This window comes from Nelusetta ayraudi, unplaced genomic scaffold, assembly GCF_046127955.1.
Source record: "Nelusetta ayraudi isolate G7.1 ecotype Tasmania unplaced genomic scaffold, CSIRO-AGI_Nayr_v1 ptg000017l, whole genome shotgun sequence".
Lineage (NCBI taxonomy): Eukaryota > Metazoa > Chordata > Actinopteri > Tetraodontiformes > Monacanthidae > Nelusetta > Nelusetta ayraudi.
In genome coordinates, this window is record NW_027466067.1 from 3136793 (window position 1) to 3142500 (window position 5708).

General features: G+C 43.0%; 1 protein-coding gene across 1 annotated transcript in view; it reads left to right on the plus strand.

Moving 5' to 3' along the window:
* The first annotated feature begins 5081 nt into the window (after window positions 1–5081).
* The window catches only part of asip1 (agouti signaling protein 1), a 21048-nt gene continuing 20421 nt past the window's right edge, over window positions 5082–5708 (plus strand). The window contains exon 1 of the mRNA XM_076024778.1: window positions 5082–5658. The gene's annotated coding sequence lies outside the window, so the exon portion shown is untranslated. The remainder of the gene's footprint in view (window positions 5659–5708) is intronic.

Here is a 5708-nt window from a genome sequence, read left to right on the forward strand (position 1 = left end):
CACTGGCCACCGCCGGACTCTTGAATTCTGTAGAACTTCGTCATGCGATCTCAGCGCGATGACGTCAGCAGACACGCAGCGGTGAAAGTGGAGGGGGTGCAGCTTGCCGGCGGGGGGTGACACCCCTCTGGGTTTGGTGCATGGAGCAAGGACTAAAGTGCCGATCCCGCGTCCAAAAACATGGTGACATCCCGCTAATTTTAGTGGAACAGAGGCGGGAGCATTGTACTAAGTAGCTTTGGCATGTGTCATGCCGGGTGTTGCCACCCGTCCCGTTTCCCCCAGAATTGTTCTCTTTTTTCACCACCTGTCCCGGGAAAAATAAAATCTCTACCGGGACATAATTTGTCCCGTTTTTTTTAGGGAAAATGACAAAACCTCATTTGATTTCCGTCTGTGGTCTACTCCCGTAAAATACGCGATTGTCCTGTACCGTATTTGGCAACTAAAAAACCTGTCCCGTAATGAACTGACATACACCGTTTCGTTAAGTTGTGGGAAGAGTGGACGGATGTCCTGATGTTGCCTGGCATAGTTGGGCTAACTCACGTTACAAAACTTCACGAACCTGGTGCCTTTGATTACAGGGAACAGTCCCAGGGGATGAACGTGATCGGGGATACAACCAACCGCAGGTAATTTGTGTCAATGAATGTGGGGAAGAGGTCAACGAGGTGTTTAGGGACGATGTGAGTTTTCAAGCTTGATTGATTTGCAATTAAATTGGACTGTCTTGTAGGTGGGGCCTCCTGTTAAGCAGTCATTGTGGCTTCATGTGACAGTGCAGTTTAGGCCGGGAAGACAGAAACAACTACAGCCCATGAGCCTGGGTCCTTCATGCTTTTTGTTTAATTTTTTTTCTTTCCTTTTCTTATTTGTGTCAAATAGTTAAAGAAAATTTCTCCAGCTCTATTTTTTCTTATCTTTTGAAGTTTTTTTTTGGGGGGGGAGGGGATAATTCTTTAATGTGTTTTGCAGAACTCCACCTGCACTCCACAGGGAAAGAGAGAAAATAAAAAGAACAAAAAACACACGTGGTGAAGTTCTGGAGTCCATGAGTCTTTCTTGGCCTCGTCCCTCACAATGGTAGAAGCCAAAAGCCCACCCATAGATGGTGAGGATTGATTGGTTCAACCCTTGTCTCACAGTTTACATTGCAAATGATCTTAAAGCTATTGGAAAAGCCTTAAAACTCATTGCACACCAAATTTGTTCACAGTGAGTTATGGGTCGTGCTCCACCAGGCAATGTTCGAATGTGTCCATGATGTCCCAGTCGTCGCCCTAAACTGGCAGGTACCTGTGCAGTTGTCATGTGATGCCGACGTCAGGTGACAATGACACACAACATTTCACACCTTCTCGGTGGTTCGGGCTGAATTCTGGAAGGGGAAGTGGTTTCTCCTCCGTGGTGTGGATCTTGGACTGCGCCACACTGCTTCCTGCAGGTGCAGATGTTCTGCCTTTGACTCTCCACATGTGAGTACAAGGTGATGAGCTGCAAGACTTGGATCGCGTCCCACCATCCCTAGAACGAACAGTGGTAAATGAGGGATTACAAGGAAGTGGTAAGAAAACCCCAAAGAATACATGTACATGAATGGACATATATCCAGTTCACAGTTCATCAAGGCAACGTATTGGTTAAACAGGTGATTTTTTTTTATTTTTTTATTTTTGCAAAGGAACATATTCATAGCACCTCCTGCTGTTCTAGAGAAGGAGGTACTGTGATAAAAACATTTGGTGGGATGAGTCAGTCAGTTGGAAATAGTTTGGCTGAGATGATCTGAAACAGGAGTTGGGACAACAAGAAAACGGCGAGAGTTGATGAATTGAGGATTTATTTCCTTTGACCCCAAGCGCGTCCAATCATGAGAAGCCAAGACAGTTTTTGGCGAGTGTCATTTTAGTAATTGTGTGATAAAGCATGTTTTTTTGCCAGTTATTTTTTTGTGTCCACAACACCCAGATGTTACCCTGATTTTTAATGGTAAAAAAAACAACAAAAAAAACAGAAGAAAACACAAACACAAAAAATAAAAAAGGACAATAGCTAAGTAACGTTCAGTCTATTGACAGATAAGAGGAGCCCCTAAATTTCACTCGGTCATTAGCAATATACAGTATTGGTCTAATGGCAGCCAGTTCTAGGAGGAAGTTAGATGTTAATACCATCACGAAGATAACTTAGGGGCTAATTTAATTACGAAAATTACTAACTAAATTAAATTGAATCTATTCAAAACACTGCACACTGAAAAAGTAAAGATATTTGTCGAGTGGTATGAAAAATTCAAACACCACATCTGAAAATTTTTGGCCAGTAAACTCAGATTTATCCTGTTGAGTCAAAAGTGAGGCAGCCCTCAATTTTAGCACACTGTGGTGTTGTCATGACAGACTACTGCAATGGTCTGTCATTCTATCATTTTCTTTTCTTAAATTATAAAGACTCAGAACGTGAAAGGACCCATAGACTTTGTATAGGTTTTAACTTGGCATCAGTGGAAGTGCATTCAGGTGGAAATATTCAGGCCAGGAAAAAGGGTGTTTAGCCTGCTGGGCAAGAAGGCTGGACCTCAGAAACATGGAATCCATACGCAGGCTGCTGCCATGGGCCAACTCTCTCTCTCTCTCTCTCTCTCACACACACACACACACACACACACACACACACACACACACACACACACACACACACTTGCTCGCTCTTTTTCTCCAAACCGGCGAACGATACTTTGAATTTTTGCCCCCAAAAATTCCATGGCCCATTTCCCGCCCTCCATCCAAGTTCACGCACTCGGTTATCCAAGGAAATCATAACCCTTTTTTATGAAGTAGCGATGGACATGATTGACTTGTCCATAATTCACGCTCCTGAAAACTTTTCAATTCCACCAGCAGCTCAGCGTGCTCAGCAGCAGGCACTTCACCAAGGAGGTCCCGTTCTGTCCCCGCATATTTCTAACCTCTGCAGTCAGCAAAGAGCCGGTCACATGTGTTCTGTTTGTTTGGTTTTTACATTACTTACACCTCAGACGGACATCTGTTTTTTGTCCGCATGGATGCAAACCAGCTTTCATGCCCGGGTCAACAACTCCGCAGCGGGAACTGGAGTCACCACTGGCTGCCAGCGGTGGCAACATAAACATGTCGTGCCTGGTGACAGGACTCTTTGTCATTTTTTTGTGCGGACTCAATAGAACTGAGTAGCTTCACCTCATCCTGTGCTGCTCTCGCACAGCAGTTTAGGCAAATAAATCTTGCGTCAAACATTTGAAACCCTTGAAATCTCGATAGTTTGGCTCTTACCGCCAAGCTTCACACGGTGGTGTCTTCTGCACACAGTTTGGTTGTATTTATTTCATACATTTAATTTAATTGATTTAACTCAAAACTTAGTGGTTATATTTAGTCAATTATCAAAGAGCTGTCTAAGAATATTCTTCCAATTGTATGGAAAATGAAACTTCATGGAGAATCCAATGTGAATGACTTATAATCACTTGATAAAAATCATAAAAAGTTTCTTCTGTGTTTTAGTTTTCAGTTAATTGGCTTTAAAATGTAGCTCTGGATTTATGTTTTTCAGGAACAAATGATATAAAATTGATCCAAATTATTCTTATTCTCATAAGGGCGAATTACCGGTGTATGATTATTTCAGAAGACAATGAGCCAAACGTAAAAGAGGAAAACACAACTTGGATCCTGGGGCTGATGATGTGAAGATGTTCTTCGTTATTCTCCCATAAAAAAATAAACCTAAACGTTGGACTGTATTCAGACAGTAACAACATCTGCAACAACAACAGCAAACAACCATATCGAATTCATCACGATGACGGACTAGAACAATGCGGCCTATGTACAGTGACATAAAATTACACAGTCAATAAGCACATGTTCGCCAGCTGTGCATCAAGCTTGTGCTTCATCTGTACATTTTACCTTTTAAATGAAATGAGAAATTCTAATTGATGACAAAATGGCAAGTAATTACTAATAGCCTTTTTTATCATAAAAAAAATGTTTTGAATATATATATATATAAAAAAAAATCCTTTTTCAAAGAATTATTTCTCAAATCAACAAACAAACCGAGTCTGTATGGGACCTGGTGGTTATCTGAATCAATTCTATCTGTGTTTCTACCAGATTGCAGAGCTCGATGACAAGAGTCTGGCTCCCGCAGTTCTCATATGAATCTGCTTTTATTCGAAGAAACGTCTGGGGAGAGTCAGTAATTGCTGCCGCACACACACACACACACACACACACACACACACACACACACACACACACACACACACACACACACACACACACACACACACACAATAGTGTGCAAACTGTTTTTTCACCTTCTAAAATTTGTACGGCACAAATGTGTTGTACACCTGTGTTATTCACTTGAGCACGTGAATCATGTTGGCTGCAAAGTTCCATTCCAGCAATCTAAGGAACATTTTTTTTTTTTTTTTCGCTATGATGGCAAAAACCAGGTCAATGAAAGATATAAATTGCACTGGGCAGAGGTTTTAACCATTCTGTGTTCGTACACATCAAATTTTTTATTGGCCAGTTGCAATTACCCTTGTGAAGGAGCTGAGACACCAGGGACCGGGCAGCACGGCTGAACTTGCCTTGTTGCAATCTCTTGAATACACACTACGATATTTTGAAAAAAGAAAATGCAAGAAGAGAAAGTGTGTAAAAATGTCGCTGCTAATTAGGTCAACAGGTGGAGTGACAACGATTCCATCCTAATGGGCAGATTTAGGTTGTGTGTCTATGTGTGTGTGTGTGTGTGTGTGTGTGTGAGGGGGGGCATTCACAGTGAGTGAAAAGTGGGAACGGGGTGACGCTCATGTTTGTACTCACAGACGGGGGGAAGGAGCGATTCTGTCATACACAAGAAAGGAATTAAATCAGAAACAACTGGAAGCAACGGAGGGGGGCGGGTGGAGGGCAGCATTTCAGCATGCAACCCCCAGGAGGATATCCCCCCGAGAGATCAAACAGGTGATAAAGGACATAAGGCCGTAGAATGAAACAGCACGTTACAGGAGGGTCTGGTTCACATTTATCTGTCCATCCTCTGCATAATTTGACCTTTTCCAAAACGCCCCACCACGACTCACTGCGCTGTGGTCCCGCCCCCTTCCTTGGTATGTCTTCATTACCGGCCGCAGGACAAGGTACTGCTACTTAAGCAGGGATGAAAAAAAAAAAAAAAAAGACCTGGAGGAGGGGGAAATAAAAGGACGTTCGGGAGAGGAGAGGCGCGGTAACCTACGCAGAGGGAATGTAGAGGAGAACGGCTATAGGCAGACAGAAAGAGAGCACGGGTGAGGAAAACCCAAATAGGAAGATAGCTGAGAAAATATATATGTATATAAAAAAAGAATAAAAAAAAACTTGTGTTTGAGCTTAGGGGAAAAGCAGAAGGAAATACATTTTAAAGGACAGAGGTCACTGGTGGATCAGGAGGGCAGAATTAAAAAAAAAAGAAAAGAAAAAAGACATTGCGTGTCGAGGGAAAAGCGGGGAGGAGGAAGAAGGAACGTCGGCACACCATAGACAACAGAGGAAGTAGGAGACCAGACAAGTGTGACAGACAGCTTTTGACTGGCAGACAGCCCGCCAACCGCAGGTAAGCCCGGCAACCACGCGACCACGCGCTGCTTTTGATAATAGCCGTCC